Here is a 17887-nt window from a genome sequence, read left to right as displayed (position 1 = left end):
TAGATAAAGCCTACCCCTGCAGTACATAAGAACCTTCCGAAATTGAGCAAGAGTGTCAAAAAGCAAAAATAAGTGAAAAAAATGCAGCATCAGATTGAAGAGGCTGGTCAGCAATAATGGATGGATGGTTTGGAATGTCTGTTTCAGAATCCCAAGGAGTCTACCTGTCTATCTACAGCCAGATGTCATGGTCCTGTAAGGGATGGCCCATTTCTTTGATTTGTTTTATGGAGAGGGGCACTAACCCTCCGCCAACCTACTTGTTGACACGTAAGGAACACATATGAGTTGGTTATTTGGTTATCACACAGCGTTGTAAATGGTTTCCTGGATTATGAGAAACCATTAGGCTTGTCACTCAGTGTAAAGCCACCTGAGAAGGAGATGAGTAATAAAAAGTGACAAGAAAGGTGGAAGAAATGAGAGAGAGAGGAGAGCAGATACAGAAAAAGAATGATAAAGGTGAAGGAAGAAGTAGGCAGCACTATGTCAAGTGAGTGGATGATGGTGGCACCACCTACGACCATCCCAAGAAGTGTAAGGGGAGTGTTAGCCAGAAGTGTATTTTATGTTTAATGAGTTAACACTTCAGACCTGGGTGATTCCTTGTTACTTTATTCTTGTAGGTAGCAGGCAGTTGTATATACAGTAATTTAGAAAGAGCCGTTGATACTGAAAGAGTTAAAGTCTACCTAACCTCTTCATTCAGGAAGGTCTCTTTGTAGCTGAATACAATTGTCAAGATATGATTATTAAAAAAAAAAAAAAAAAAATGGTCTCCATAGTGTTAAATAGGTCATGAATGTATTGTTGTAAACTTATGGATGCAGTAGAGTTATAGTTAAGGTTCATGACCATTCTGTATGGAGTGTGTGTTTACCCATTCAGTCTCATGACATTATTCCATTAAATTGTTGCTACATATAGGTGGTTATCTTCCAGTTTAGAGGAGATAACTATCTAATTCCACCAGTTCATGAAGTCTCGCCTAAGCTAAATATAATCATCTGAAGGTAACAGAATTAGAATGAAAATTGTGATTAGAGTGACGCATTTACTGTAAGAAAATGACAAAGTAAGAGTTTCGAGAATGCACTTGATAGATTTTGGAAAGCAATAGATAGTTTAATGAATGGGGAAAAAAAGTAGATGTTAGTTTTATGAATGTAAGGTTGCATAAAAACTAAAATATACCTGGTAGTTTGAAGAGTTATATTGATGAATGTATAGTCATGAATGCATTAGAGCCTTGTCAATCATATACTCGTCCTAGTCTTGTATTGGTGCTAATTTCAGTCAACTTGCAATAACTTGGTACAATTAGTGAAGAAAATAAATAAATAAATAAATAACAGGATCTTTTGATATTTTATACACATTAAAGGTAAGCTGGATGAAAAGATATATACTAGAGTACAAAAATTTGATAGTAAGAGTGAATGTGTATAAAATAAGTGGGATTATGGATTAAATTAAATGAAGTAATAGTAATATAGTTTTGGAATATGGAGTTTTATGTGTTCAGCTGTTTCTAATTGCTGTTTTTTTTTCACTAATTGTACCAAAAAACTCAGTGTGTGTTCATGTGCCATATTTTGTGTTCAGCTTTGTGTTCTCAGCTTCACCAGTTGGGCGAAATCTTTAACAAGTCTGTTGGGCTGTTTTGAGCTAACACATGCGATTTAAGTGATTTTATGTAATCTGTTGGTGTTCACTGCCTTCCTCCCCTATCATTTGTGTGTTTATTATTATTATTATTTTATTTTTATTATTATTTTTTTTTTTTAATAGATTTTTGGCTGTCACTCAGTTCAGTTACCAGTTTCCCATGTTATACCTTTACCTCATATTCTTGAGTTTAATTTTGAATGTACCATTAGAAGTACCATTAGAAAAATGTTTGTAAATCACTTTTTTTTTTTTTTTTTTTGCTGCTGTTAATGTGTCTCAGTACCATCAGTTTGCCAAAAGATTACCCTCACTTATGCTTTGAAATTATTAGATAATTTTGGTAAATTAAATAAACTGACATTTTACATATACTCCAGTTAAGTAATTATTTTCAGTTTGCCATGAAGTATTTTGTTTTCCTTGCAGCTGAGCAGAAGTTTTTAAAGGTAGCCCCAGGTCCCCACACTTCCCTTGGGATAGCACTGGATTAGATGGTGAATTAATGAATGAAAGCTCATGATTATGCATTGAATATGGTTTGGGGCTTTAAAGCGAGAGTTATATTGTAGCATACTATTATAATTACTCTCAACCCTCCTGTGAAGTGGGGAAAAAATTATGCTCAGCTCCACATTCTGATACAGGTACTGTACCTGTGTATTGTAATTCAGTAAATGCATATAAAGTTCTGGTGTCATTAATTGAAGTAAAATGTACTGTATTGTAAAGCACAGTATCAACTTGAATTTATATTTTCTCAAATTCAAAGGAACATGGAGAAATGTCACGAGTGTAATTCCAACAAGCAAATGGATAGCATTGTATTGTCATTGATTTTGATTTCTTTAATAATATATATTTTATAACTGGATATTTTAAAGCCAGAGTCCCAACCATTTCACATCTTGTTTTGATATTTTTAGTACATTGAAGGTTGACATTTGAGAACCTTTCTTTTTTAATCATTCTTGCAGTGTACCATGGGTCACAAAAGTATCAGTACACAATATGCATGAAACATTTGGGACCACAGGATGAAGGTCACTGAAATTTTAGTGTCTGACCTACCACACATTGGTAACCCTGATGTCAGGAGGTGTCATATCGCCAACTAGCAGTACCTCTTGCATACATGTTATTAACAAACAGTGTTCATACACAATAAGCCATAAGCCAGTAAACATCAGCAACTGGTCAAATATTTTCAGTAGGCATCGGACCCCCAGTGCACCAATACTTTTGTGACCCATAGTACATCATTATTGTGCACAGTTCACTTTATACAGTGTCTTACACATAGTATGATCAGTCAGTGCATTCAGTTATCATTTGTAATCTTGTAATGTACAGTTCATTCAGTAGCTTATAACTTTGTACATTCAGATAGTTTCTGCATTTTCAGTCATAAATTTCAGAAGTCAATCTCACTTTAGATCATTTTATCTCATTTTGCACCGTGAATTCTTAGTCTCAGATTATTCCCACTTCATTAACATTCTTATTAGCCCATTTTTCTGCATTTATCTTCGTTGATGAATATTGTGGCTTGTATTTAGCTTCTTAGTGTTTTTGTATTTTCTGTAAGAGGTGACACATTCAGATTGCTGACTAGTATTGTGTACACATTGTATGAACAGTATATGAATGTTTTGTGTTTATGATAGTACAGTATCTTAACTCATTCCCCTCCAAGTTGAAATGGAATGTAGTAAAGCTTCATTGTCATCCTCACCCTATATCTTCATAAATGAAAATTAGGATATACATTACTCTGTATAGCAGGGGTTCTCAGCTTTTTAACTGAGCATACCACTAAATATTTTTGTAAAAACAGCTGCATACCACCATGACCCCTTGTAATTACTGCTGCTGTAAAGTAATATTTTTGAACATGAACTAACCTGTAACTTGTATTAACATGATTACATGTCCTCACTCTTAATACCTTGAATTTTCCAGTGTAGTATTTGGTATAATAACATCACTGTTAGTCAGACACCTGCATTAAAATGAAAACAGTTTCTTCAGACCGTTCCCTTTTTTTTAAATTGTTGAATTGGCAACTCAGCTGTCCAGAAGCAGAACATCAAAGTACTTGAAGTGCATATAAAACAAATTATTTATCAGATTTATAGTGTTTTTTATTTCCATCACAGAAATGGATAGTTGTTTCAACTCAATTAGTACCATTGGCAATGGATAAATGCACCACAAGTGGTACCTGAAGCTATCACAGGTTGGGAATCTCTGTTTTAGAGTCCTGAGGCCATATCATCATGAGCATTGAAGACCTGAGCACCTCTTCTTTAGTAATTCATTGAGAATAGTACTCCTTGTTGGTATCTTCTATGTTGCCTGATCATGTCGTTTTAATGCAGTACTAACATAGTTTATACAGGCAGATACATGTACTGTATCATATGCAAAATAAAAAGGAAGAGGTGCCTAGGAGCCTTCTGGGCTCATGAAAATATGATGCATTTTCAGGGTTGGTATGGAGGGAAAAATGGCAAGCAGATCTATTGGAGGGGAATAGTAAGGATTTGTTTTTCATGGAGCTTTTGGTGGTGTGTCTATAGTACTTGAAGTCAGTGAATGTTCAGTATGTCTTTAGATGAAGTAGTTAGCAGTAGTTATAGATGGTGGTGATGCATGGTAGTGGGTGATTGTAGTGGTGATGGTTGCATGGTAGTGTTAGTAGTCATGGTGGTGGTTATATGTAATGTGGTGGTTGCATGATGATTATGTTGCATGTAATGGTAATAGTGGTTGTAATGGTTGCATGATAGTAATGACTGGTGATGGTTTTGCATGGTAGTAGTTGTTTTGATGATTATGGTTTTGGTGATGGTGCATGGTAGTAATAATTGGATATGGTGATTGTGGTTAATGCATAATACTATCCTAATAATTATGGTGGTGGTAATAATTGTTGCCTGAGTAGTGTTGCCTGTAATGGTGGTGGGTAATTAGACTCAACTGGTAATTGCTTTTAATTGTGTTGGTAACGAGTTAGTGGCTTGTAACACAGCTATTGTAATCTAATCTTCATGGCGGTGGCTGGAGTTCAGGATAATAGTTTTATCCTGTCCTTCTCCATTAAATGTTGGTTTTAGTTTATGTAATTTCACTTGATGAAAATTGTACTGTGTCTATACAGTAGTGTATCCAGATAAGATATTGTGATCAGCAAGCTGTTAAAACATTATGCAGTTGTGATGTGAGTGTTTTGAGGGAAATCAAGAAAAGGTTCTGTAATTATTATGTTGTACACTGCGTATGGTTCTGAATTTATTCACCAATGGGGAATTATTAACCTCTTTAATCTAATGATGTACTTTCATGTTCTTGCTATTCCTTGATGATTTGATTCAGCTTAGGAGAGGCTGGCTTTTCAAGCTGGAAGGGTAGCTGTAGCTTCCAATAACCCTTTCAGTTCAAGATGTCTCCTTCTAAGCTGCATAAAAACATCTGGCATAGGTAAGTAGTCAAAAGTATATCATTTGAGTGAAGGGGTGAACTCTTGGATTACTACTAAGAAACAAGATCTCCCATCAGCAGCACTGCAGTACAGAGTATTTCCATATTCTGACATGGGAAATGATACTGTAAATATGGAACAGATACTGTACATTGTAGTGTAGTTCATCATCTGTCCCATTGATGAAAGCAAAACAGTGATGCAAATACCAATGTGGAGTGAGTGGATGAATATGCTTAGTCCTTGTGTATCATAATTTATAATTCATTTTTTTTATGTATTAGTTTGATTACTAGGCAGTTTTATTTAACTTGTTTACAGCTACCGCCAGTTCCTTCTCAGTCCTTGCTTTTGCCCAGACACACAAATACACATAAGAGCAGTTCCCTTTCCATCCCAGGTTTGTTTTTGCAGGATTAACAAAGACATGTGAAGATTGTGTACTCTACTTTCCTAACCCATCCTGCAATGCCAAGTCTCAGCTGTGAGAGGGAATTAATCTTAAGGTTTTTGGTGAATCTGGCCCTGTAATATGAGTCCCCTTTATTTTGAATTTGATCCTGTAATATAAGTTTCACCACTATGTGTAATATACTGTAATTTAAACCACAGTTTAGTGGTATTTGTATGATGGTATGAGGCATAAGTGTAACAAAAAGGATTTTAATTTATTATATATAATTTTTTGTGAGTGCATGTGTGTTGTGGATGAACATTGTCTGCCGTGTCCTCGTTGCCTTAGGAGACTGCCTGGATTTCTTCCTTATCCAGTTTATCCTTACATGGGAAAAAGAGGTCAAGATGATGATGATAATCTTTGAGGATTCTCTGTCGTTATTGGAAATGATAAATAGCATACAAGAGGCTTTCAGACATTTAATGTTCCGTTTGTTATGAAAACATGTCAACAGTGAGGTATAATATCCAAAGGTTATGGGTACAGTATTTAAGTAATATGCAGATTAATGCTGAGTGTAACAAAACCATATCAAAGTACCATATTCAAAGGACAAAGAACTTTATTATATGCAGAGTAATGCTGAGTATAACAAAACCATATCAAAGTACCATATTCAAAGGACAAAGAACTTTATTAAGGAAGAAGACTAAGAAAATGTTATGATACCATATTGAAAAAGGAATAAGTACCATAACCAAGGAAGATGTACCAGGTAATGATCCTAAGCCTTGCAAGGGGACAACCCTATATGTGTACTCAGCCATATCTACTTAATATTAAAACACTTTTGGATACCACTTGTATAAAATTTATCTTTGTTGATCAGTAAAATTTTCAGAGAATTGGGTGTTTTGTGAAGCCCTTCTCACCTACTCCCCCATTCCCCTCCCCCCCTTTCTGTCTCCAGTTACTACGCTTTGACAGAGTTAGAAGCATCCCATATGTAAGTTGTATTGAATTAATGGTAGTATCCAGGAATTGAGCTAAGCTTGGATTTTCTTGCCTCCATATCTGCTTTTAAAACCAAAATGTTTTAAACACATGGATGTTCTTTAATTGCATCACCTCGTCTTTGAGGCTGTTACAACTTCTGAACTGTATTTAAACTTCTGTTTGGGATGCACTTTTTAAGACACCTGCCCTTTCTGTGGTAGGTTCATGTCCATACATACATCCATCGTCCATCACTAAAAGATTCTGCCACTCAACCCTTCTTAGTTCTTAATATAAAAAATCTGATCTCTCTCACCTCTCATTTAGGTTTGGAAATTTTAGCAAAGGTTTGGAAATTTTAGCAAATTTAAATTTTTCTCGAGACAGCTGTCTGAAGCACAATATCATCCTCAGGACAACTGTTGTAGTACTTCAATGTTCAGTGTGTTTAGCGGTGATGCTCACACCTATCTATCAATCTGTTGTCAGGCACCTTAATCCCATGAGGGGTGGCCACAAACAAATCACCTCCTTGTTGCCCTCTCCCCTGCCATTTCACTACCCTTCCCCCAGCTCACGCCCCCTTTTCTCATATACCTCTCCACTCCATTCCTCCATCTCATCCTTGGCCTCCCCCTCCTGCACTTCACTCACATACACTTTCCTCATTAGTCTCTCGTTCTCCATATTTTCCAAGTGACCAAACCACCCCACTGTATCTCCCCTAAACACTTTCTCTCATGACTACATCCACACCACAATGCACCTTTGCTTCCTCATTTTTTCAGTTTGTCTCTCCATGTAACTCCACATGCTCCTCTAAATAACTCATTTCCACTGCTCTCACTCTTGGCTTGTGACCTTCCAACAAGGTCCAAGCATCACTTTCATATGTTTGAGTTGGTATAACAGTACTGTCATGCAGTAACTTTTTTTTACTTACGTGCTCACTTCCCTGTTTCTTATCACTGCTTTCAAAGAACCAGCAACCTTTCTTCCTTGTTGTATTCTTTCAAGCACTTCACCCTCAAAACTTCCATCCTTACTCATCACACTACCCAAGTACTTAAATGCACTCACATTTTCCATCTCCCCCTCATCCAACTTCACTGTACATTCAGTGACTTCATTTTGCTCGAAGACCATAACTTTACTCTTCTCTACATGCACCTTTAGATTCCGTTTCTTACACACACTCTCAGACCCATTTGCCAAACCTTGCAGCTCCCCTTCGCCTTCACTTAACAACACAGTATCATCTGCAAACAACAGTATAGAGAGTTTCCACACACTGCCCTCTTTCATTAGTGCTGCTGCAACATCCACTGCCCTACCTTGTATATCCTTTATAACCCCATCCATATACAGACTGAACAGCTATGGAGACATGACATCCCTGTTTCAATCCAACTTTCAGATAGAAAAATTCATTCAGTTCACTGTCCACACACACTGTGGCATTAGCACCCTCATACATACTCTTCATGGTATTCAGCAACTCATTTACACCATATATTCTTAATACTTTCCACAGTCTTTGTCTATGCACTCTGTCATGTGCTTTCTCCAAATCCATGAAGGCTGCATACAACTTCTTTCCCTTCTCTAGAAACTTTTCCACTAAGGACCTAAGAATGAATGTGTGATCTACACAACTTCTTCCCTTCCTAAAACCTCCCCCTTCTTCAACCAATTCCCCTGTTATTTCCCTAACTCTGCAATAAGTATCCTACCATATACTTTTCCTATGACACTATGAAGACAAATGCCCCTGTGATCACCACACATTTTTTTTCCCCTTTTCCTTTGTGTAGGGGACTAATTATACCCGACTTCCAATCCTCCGGGATTTTACCTTCCTCCCAGGCCAATCTGCACATCTTCCACATCCTTTCTACTGCTATCTCTCCCCCATGCTTCAGCATTTCACCACATGCTCCATCAATTCCTGGGGCTTTCCCCATTTTAACTTTCCTCATTGCTTCCACAACGTCCATCCTACTGATTTCTTCCTCTCTTCTTACATCCCTCCTTCTTCCCCTGGGCCATTCCCCCGGCCACTTATACTCGCATCATTTTCATTTTTTGTGTTTAACAATTCCTTAAAGTGTTCTCTACATCAGCCCACTTTTTCCCCCGTCTCCACTAGCAATCTACCATTTTTCTTTCACTCCCGGACTGACTTCTTTAACATCCTGTCTCTCTTTACCTCCTTCCAGGACATTTTCTTTGATTCCCTCCACTGTACACTCAAATTCCTCATCCACTCTCTTCTTACTCTCTGTTACAAATCTTTTCACATCTCTGCCTCTCTACATATAACTCTCTCTTCCATCTCTCAACTTCCTCCATACCCCTGTTTCTCATTCAAGCCCACGAAATGTTGGCTCTATCTGATGTGCCAAAAACATTTATCACGTACTGTAGTTTCACATAAACATATTCGATAGAGTCAATCCGGATGCTGTCACGTTAAAAAGGGGTGTCAAATCCCTGATCATGCGCTTCTCACAATTTTCAGCCAGCTTGATATCTTCACAGTCCCCCAGTCTCACCGATTTCCAAACCTCTCTTCCTCAATCACTCATTCACCATATCCCTCCACCTCCTTGGCCTGCCTCTCCCCCTCTCTCCTTCAGATTCGCTCAGATACACCTTTTTCACCACTCTATTGTTATTAATTCTCTCCACATCACCATACCATCTCAGTACACTCTCTTCGATTCTGGTGTCCACAGACTTCCACACTCCATATCTTTCACAAATCACATTACTTTGTATCCTATCCACTCTGTAGTCCCTTCATGTAAGCCTTGTGCAGCTGCAACACTCCAAGCCTTTGTTTATCAAGTGTGTCATTGTACCTGCAGCTTTTGTATTTGTGTCTGTACATTTCACTTCATTTACTCTTTCCTCTATTTTCTCTCATTATACCCAGGTATTTGAACTCTCTCACCAATTCCAACCTCTCCCCATTCACTGTTACATCACACTGGGAGCCACCTTCTCTCTCAATAACCATCACTTTACTCTTTTCTACATTTACTTTCAAGGCACGACGCTCACAGACCTCAACAAAACTCTGCAGTAGTCTACCAAGTTCTTATCCAGTATTTGCAAGTAGTACTGCATCATCAACATACAACAAATTTGAGATATTCCATCCATCACCATTCATTACCAATGCCATCCCCCTCTCCATTACTTGTGTAAACTCATCACCACATCTATATATATATATATATATATATATATATATATATATATATATATATATATATATATATATATATATATATACACCGAACAACCACTGGGACATCACAGAACCTTAGCACACGATCGTGAACCATTCTACCCTTTAACTACCATCATGAAAACTTTTGACAGCACCTAGCAGCTTACCATCTACACCGTACATGCGCTGAACCTTTCACAATCCTTCTGTCTGCTTTGTCACATGCTTTTTCCAGATCTATGAATGCCATAAACACCTTAGTCTCTCTCTCTCTCTCTCTCTCTCTCTCTCTCTCTCGTCCTGTTTCACTAACAAAGTTTGATGTTTCTTTGTCAGTTGCATATAATTTTAGATCAATATTTAGGAGTTTCGTAAGTTTCGTGTTTGATTTCGTTCGTCGGGAGTTTCCTTGTGCTATAATTTATGATGGAATGTCGGTAATTACAGTTTTCGGTATAGTATTTGTTGAGTTCTCTTAGTTGTTTCATTGAGTTGTAATATTGGCGTTTCGTGTGAGTTTGTGTGTGGAATTTCATTATCGTTTCGTGTGTAAATGGTATAGATTTTTTTTTTTTAAATACTGTGGTAGGTGGGGGTGCTCACCATCCACTCACTTGATGTAGTGCTGCTTTGGGTGTCTGCCCTTTCCTCCCTTCCTTCCTCTTCTTTGCTTCCTTCATTCTTTCCTCTTCTGACCACTGGTGACTTTACACTCTTCTGTCTTTCTTTCCTTCATTCTTTCTTCTGCCAGTGGGTGACTCTACACTTAGTGACAAGCCAAATGGTTTCCTGTACACCAGGAAGCCATTTACTACGCTGGGTATTAACCATATATCCAAATTATGGCGCCTGGTGGTTTAGTGGGTAATTAAGGCACTACGATCGGATTGAGTCTGTGTAGGTTTATATCCAAGGGATGGTTGGGGTTTATTGCTCACGTAATGCCAGTCAGGGATGAGTGAGGCTGGTCACTCATCTTAAATGTCAGGACCAACTTGCCTAGCCCCGGGCTCTTACGCTCCTCATGGGGCAGCACAGGATTAGATTATTATTGTTATAATTATTATTATTATTAGTCCTTATGATGATTATTATTATTAATTACTATGATTCGCCATATAAATGGCGAATCTTCCTGTTATGTCTGTATTATTATTTTTCTTTGCACTTTTTTTCTGTCTTGGTGATACTACACATGAAGGTACCCTAGGGTAACCCAAGTCTTTGTGTCAAATATAAATGACCTTGACCTATTTTTTTTAAGGTGATATACTCATTTTTCTTGTAAAAATTGCATATTTGAAATTGAAATAGCTCAGAAAATAATTGAGATAAAGCTATTTGGTTGAAAATCCTATGATAAAAAAGTGTGCTGAATAATTTTGGCTTAGTATTTTGCCATTTGGCCGAGTGGAAAGTACCGAATGCAAATATGCTCAGTTTTTTCTTTGCAACACGTTTTAAAGAAAACAACAAAAGCTGCAACACGTTTTAAAGAAAACAACAAAAGCTTTAAAACTGTAACTCTCCGGATACATAGCTGTGGACTCTCTTATGATCTGAAAGGAATATGGTTAAAGTTAAGCATACACTTAGCCAGTTATTGAGCAAACGTATGAAATGTCAACAGACACATCAGTTATGGAGTTGCCACGCCTCCCATCAATTTTACCCTATTATCTTCCGCTCCCCCGTCCGCCAGCGTCCTCCAGCCACTTGTGACAGAAATTATCTGTCTGTGACGCCACCGTGTTACGTTGTCCAAAAGCGCTTATCGATTTAGTCGATGGCTGGGGCAGTACTGTACATTTGAACGGCCATTGTAGTCGTGTTCTGTCGTCCTCTCCTCCACTACTTTCAACCCTTTCGCTATGTTTAGTATTTTTAGACTCGGGAGTATATCTAGGAGTAACGCTGTCCGTATGTCGTTTGCTAAAGTTTTTCGAACGTGAGATACTTCATTTTCGTAGACTATCGAAGCCCCTTGTCACAGCCCTGATGATCCCGCATCTACCAAGGACTCAGGCTTATGCTTATTCTTTTGCTTGTACCACCAGACAATTTTGTTCAGTGTTGGAAAGAGCTTATAAGGCTTTTTTGGTTGGAAAATGCCACAGGTGAATAAAATCGTCTGGTGATAATTCTCTCTCTCTCTCTCTCTCTCTCTCTCTCTCTCTCTCTCTCTCTCTCTCTCTCTCTCTCTCTCTCTCTCTCTCGGGTTACTGGATTTTTTTTTTTTTTTTTTTTTTTTTTTCCCGAAGCTCTCACCTTGGAAGATGTGCCGTTAGCTACAAACAGTCGTCTGGAGGTAGTAGGGGTAGCAAAAATTGTCATCGTACTGATATGGCGGATGTAAACGAATGAATAATTCTTGCAAATTCTTGATATTTTGAGAAATTAAATGATTTATGTAAATGAATGAAAAATGAAAATTTATGTACCGTATGCATAGGTCACGCTGTTTCTTATACAGTATAGCTTATTGTTATGTAGTCTTTGTCGTATTTTAGGTATCATTGGTATAATTAAATTGGCTTATAAACGCTTAGTTATGCCTTTCTATTTCATAAGTAGTTTCAGTGCATTTTTCCTATTATTATTTAGAATATATTCAAGTTCCTTGGGTTCATATTAAAAATAGGCGTTGCCCCATCAGTATACACATTGAGGTATACAGTCCCAGGAGCTGGTTCCGTCCCAGTTTACGCCGAGTATAAACACCATGGTTTACGTAAGGGTTTGAGGGGGAAGCTGTACCTGTCCAGATGCTCGTCCCCACAGATATGGCGCGTGGATAGAGGTGCCAACTCCCTCACATGCCAGTCCTTGATCTTCTTGTACTGACGGTTCTGAAGTGTGTTTATATCCCCCATCTAGGTTATGCATGATAAATAAGACGGATATGTGGACGGATTGGATGGTGTAATGCAACTGTGAGGGATAAAGAGGCTGATGGCAACTCACGCCACGAGTGATCTCGACGCCTCAGTTCGGATCAATAGGCTCTGTATTTCCAGCACCGCGGTTTACCCTCATTTTGGAAAGTTAAAAAAAAAAAGTTACCGCTCCATTTTGGACTACATTTGAAAAGTCAGACCGCGGCGTCAATACTTACCGTATTATTATTTCTTTAGGATGCTTGGTTTTTTCCCTTCCTGTGCCCTTTTTAAACCCAGTGAAGGCAGTGGTACGTTGTTCATGAACTGTTTAACTACGATGATGTGATGATTGTGCCATTTCCACCCCACAATTTCCCTCTTCCCTCTGCCTATCTCGTCAACCCTTATGTTAAGTTGTACAGCGAACATCGTGAGAGTATCATCCCAGCCATTGTTACCCCATGGTCGAATTGATTGTTTCTCGTTAAAACCATTATAAGAATTAGGAAAACTTTAGAAAAGTTCATTTTTAACTTGACGAGGCTAGCAACCTGAATTTTCTCCCTGCTCTTCCTAAGAAATCTTTAAGTATACCGAAGTGAAAGATTTCGTCGAAGCGAAACTTAAAAGGGATTATTTTTAAGAATACGGCCATATATCACTGCAGAAGAATGTGTGGTAGATCCAGCAGTTCCTTTCGCTGGGTATGTATAGTACCATAGTTTGACGACAATAAATATTTCAGTCAGTCCAATCATATTTTAGCGGACACCATGTTTGGGCTACTTTTGAAGCATACGCCTCGGTTTTAAAATGTCTTCCGCTGCGTGGCAGCATTTTATTTTGGTAGTGCACTTCGGAATAATCAATCGACAAACGCGCAGTTGACGATGGACTTGAAGGGGGAGCAGTTACGATGCTCGTGTACCTCTGTAGCGGTAATTTACACCCTTGTATCGTGAACCCAGTCCTTTCCATTTAACGTAGAAAGTTTGATGGCGGCCTGTGTGCAATTTTAGTGAGCTGTGACATAGCTGGGAAAAAAGGACAGGCATTTTGGTTGCATTGAAATCCTTGTGAATCCACTCGGAGGATACTGGTGCGCCGAAGGAGTCGAGATTGGTGTCTGTATCCTTGTATGTACCCGTGCGGTGAAGGACTGAGTGAGGTGGAGGCGAGTGGAATGGTGGAGGGAGGGTATTTATAGCAGTGGTGGCTTGTGATAGATACACCATAGATAGAGTCTCTAGCTAGTAAGAGGGAGATACCAAGTCACTGTCCTCTCCTAATCGGCTCTCCCTCTCCCACGTACGTCCCTTCCGACCTACAGTGTCATTGCGCCAAGTACTGTACAAAATTCTACCTACTGTATAGTGTCATTTGCGCCAAGTACTGTACAAAATTCTCCCTTTCCTCCATTCTCCCTCTCCCACCCCTTTATTTTCTATTTCCTCCCCTTCCTTTCTTCCCATATCTTTTACCATCGCTTGTGGTTTTTATTCATCATTTTCACTTAACCCATCTTTCTCACTCTTTCCTTCCCTTTATTTCTTTTTTAATATACAGTATTTTAATTTTAGATCATTATTTCTCACGGTATCATCTTACTGTATCGGTTCACCCTTCATAGTTACGGTTCTCACATCGCTTTATCACTTTCCCCTCCTGCTACGTGCTATCATCCACACACCCCTGTTTTTTATTCATCTCTCCACCTTTATTTCCCCATTCCTGATCACCCTATCCCCCTGTATCTAATCCATTCCCATCCTGCCCCTCACTCCTTACCCATTATTCATTCATTCCTTATAATAATAGCCTGTATTCCTATTTCCTCTGTCTGTCTGTCTGTCTGTCTCTCTCTCTCTCTCTCTCTCTCTCTCTCTCTCTCACTACGCCTTGCAGACAGCAATCCCAGTGACTTTTACCTCATCCCACGATAACCAAAAAAAGTCTAATTATACTCAACTGTCACTAGATCTGGAATTCGTAGTCTATGATCCCCCCAAAACTTTCAGAATATGCCACCGTATAGAATTTCCGTAGCGGTTCGCAACTTTGGCCATATGATTGCTATGCCTGTCCAAGGGGCCCCCCATACAGGGCCATCCATGTTTGTGAAAAGGCGATGGTATAATCATTGGTATTAGCCATACACTGTAAAATAGTAACGTGACCGCAATTTTCAGTTACCGTGTGTGGCGCACCTCGTAAAGATGAATAGTATAAGCCCGCATGTATAGCTCTCTATTGTATTTTGTTTTTCTCTTGGAGGGAACTGTTATTGCGGGCTCATGGCCTTTGGTTCCTTCTTCCTCGCATTAAAAAAAAAAAAAAAATTGCTCTAGAACAGTGGCAAAGAGATGACACTGTCCACCTCTGAAATTACCTGGCCACCCCAGCCTTCCCCAAAACCTTTGATGTTTTCCGTGGGCCATCCCATAACTAAACTTGACAGGTATCCCTTGGCTACTCCATTTAAACTCTAGCTACGTCCCTGCATTAACCAAGTAGAAAAAGTGTGGATGAAGGACTGGCACAAAAAAAAATCACATGAGACCCTTTTACAGGACCTTGATTACGTACTCATTCCCATATACCGCTGTATGATAAGGCAAGCGACATGTGCGAGAAAATAACAAAGCATGCGTTTGGGAGAGTGTGTAAGAAACGGAATCTAAAGGTGAATGTGGGGAAGAGTAAAGTTATGGTCTTCGAGAGAAGTAAAGTCAGTGAAGGTACATTGAGGCTGGGTGAGAAGGAAGTGGAAAATGTGAAGCTCATGGGTAGTGTGATGAGTAAGGATGGAAGTTTAGAGGGTAAAGTGCTTGAAAGGGTACAACAGGGAAGAAAGGTTGCTGGTTCCTTGAAAGCAGTGATAAGAAACAGGGAAGTGAGCATGGAAGTGAAAAAGCTACTCCATGACAGTACTGTGATACCAACTCTAACGTATGGAAGTGAAGTTTGGACCTTTTTGGAGGGACACAAGTCAAAAGTGAGAGCAATGGAAATGAGTTATTTGAGAGGAGCATGTGGTGTCACATGGAGTGACAAACTGACAAATGAGGAAGTGAAGGAGCATTGTGGTGTGGATGTGGATGTGATAGGAAGCGGTAGGAGAAACACACTGAGGTGGTTTGGCCATGTGGAGAGGATGGAGAGTGAGAGACTGACGAGGAGAGTGTATGTGAGTGGGGGGGAGGGAGGGGGAGGCTAAGGTTGAGATGGAGGGATGGAGTGGAGAGGTATATGAAGAGGGAGGTGTGAGCTGGGAGCAAGGCAATGAAATGGCGGGGGACAGAGCGACATGGAGGCGATTTGTTTGTGGCTACCTCTTACGGGATTAAGGCGTCTGGCAATAGATAGATGCTTGATACTCTTCAGTCATCTGTGCAAGCCTTCAGTCACACCCATACACGAAGGTGTATGGGCGTCTTTTGTAAATTCGGCCCCTGACCTTTCGAAAGCAGCCCAAGAGATCGTGGCTTAGGTATCCTCGATAACCAGCTGTGTTTTCCTCGGTCATTGGGGCTGGGTGGCTCAGTGGTAGAGCGTCGGCCTTGAGACCGGGGGGTCGTGAGTTCGAGCCTCGCCCTGTAGCTGCCATGCCGGGAGGGGAAGCGCCCTCTTGTCACCCAGCAGTGCTATATGATCTAATAAGGTCTAGCTCGGGGGAACTTTTTTCTCTCGGCCATTGACTCGAAGTCTAGAAAGGTCTCCGAATCACGTTGTTGTTTTCGAGCAAGATATTGAGCGGATTATTCTTGTGTATAAAGATGACGTGTTGTGTGTGAGGGATAGCTGGTTGTCGGAGTGCTTAGCCTCTCTCTCTCTCTCTCTCTCATATCGACTGCACCGTTGACTAGAAATTTCACGATGTAACAAAAATGTCTGCCCTTGTTACGTCAATAAACTGAGCCGTCCCCGCAACACAATAGAATTACGATGCTTTACATATGGCCCATCCTGTGCTTTTGTGCCGACAGATGCATTTTACTGAAGTGAAATGAAATATTTATTGTATCTGTCACCGTATCGCTTTCGCTGAGTGGAAACATCGCAATGGTGGCGTCTGGCAACTTTGCACATGTAAACAATCATGCCGCTAGCATTGAAGCTTTAGGAATATTCTCAATTTTTCGTTGCCACCCACTTATAAAGTAAGTTACGTTCATTATAGTCTCTGTATAGAACTCAGCATGTATAGATGTGTGTGATTTATTACAATATGAGGTATTTTACTGTAAACTTAGAAAATTTTATGTGGTTATGCTAGTTGTATCAGCTCCTCCATAAGCCATTTCTTGAAGATTTGAGTTTTAATGTGTGTGCCAAAGAGCTAATTCATAAGCGAGTGTTTGGCAGCCAGTGAGCCCATTGTGGGATGCAAAAAGATTGGTGAATTTGTTATTTCAAATTATATCATGGCTGGCAGCAGGTTAGTAGGTGCATAGCATTGACTAACATTTTGCTTTTCTGCCTGTCTCACAATGGCCAGTCAAACCAGCATTGTGTTTGATCACCCAAGCTTTAGACTGTAATATCCAGAGGGTATGTAGATATTAGAACTCTGTGACAACTAAAATTTACATGCCATGCATTTTTGAAAATTTTATTAGTACTGTAGTAGTAGCCTACTGATGGTTGGTGAATCATTTACGTGGTATTACTTTATATTTTCATGGTGGAATATATTGAAATTCTGTAGCTTTATAATAATTGCATTTTGGTTATTTGTTATTGCTTGGCGTGGTATATGGTTTTTGTATTTGGAGAAAGAATACTTATATCAGCTCACAGGGCTCTGGTAATTTTTTTTTAATCAGTGAAATAGAATGATTGTAGTAATGTATTTATATTACACTAATTTATAGGAAGAGCGTACAAGAATTTTTTCTTTGACCTTGACCGTTTCCAGTGGTTTTTTGCATGATTCATATGATTTTGACCATGTTACTGTTGCAGACCAATAATTTATGAAATTTTACCCATTTTAAAATAACTTTTTAAATTCTTTTTTAAGCAACGTTGGGTCTGGTTAGTACTTGGATGGGTGACCGCCTGGGAACACCAGATGCTGTTGGCATCCCTACGTGTCAAGTGGGGTTGGTGGAGGATTAGTGCCCCTCCTTGTAAAACAATTAACTCTAAGCCATTGGCCACCCCGTCTGGGATACATGGCGTCTGGCAATGAATGAATGAATGAAACATGGTAACAGTGACAA

This window comes from Coenobita brevimanus, chromosome 49 (genome assembly GCF_032717465.1).
Source record: "Coenobita brevimanus isolate Jiangsu-jjx chromosome 49, ASM3271746v2, whole genome shotgun sequence".
NCBI classification, from domain to species: Eukaryota; Metazoa; Arthropoda; class Malacostraca; order Decapoda; family Coenobitidae; genus Coenobita; species Coenobita brevimanus.
The sequence above is the reverse complement of the archived record's forward strand: the minus strand, read 5'-3'. Positions refer to the sequence as shown.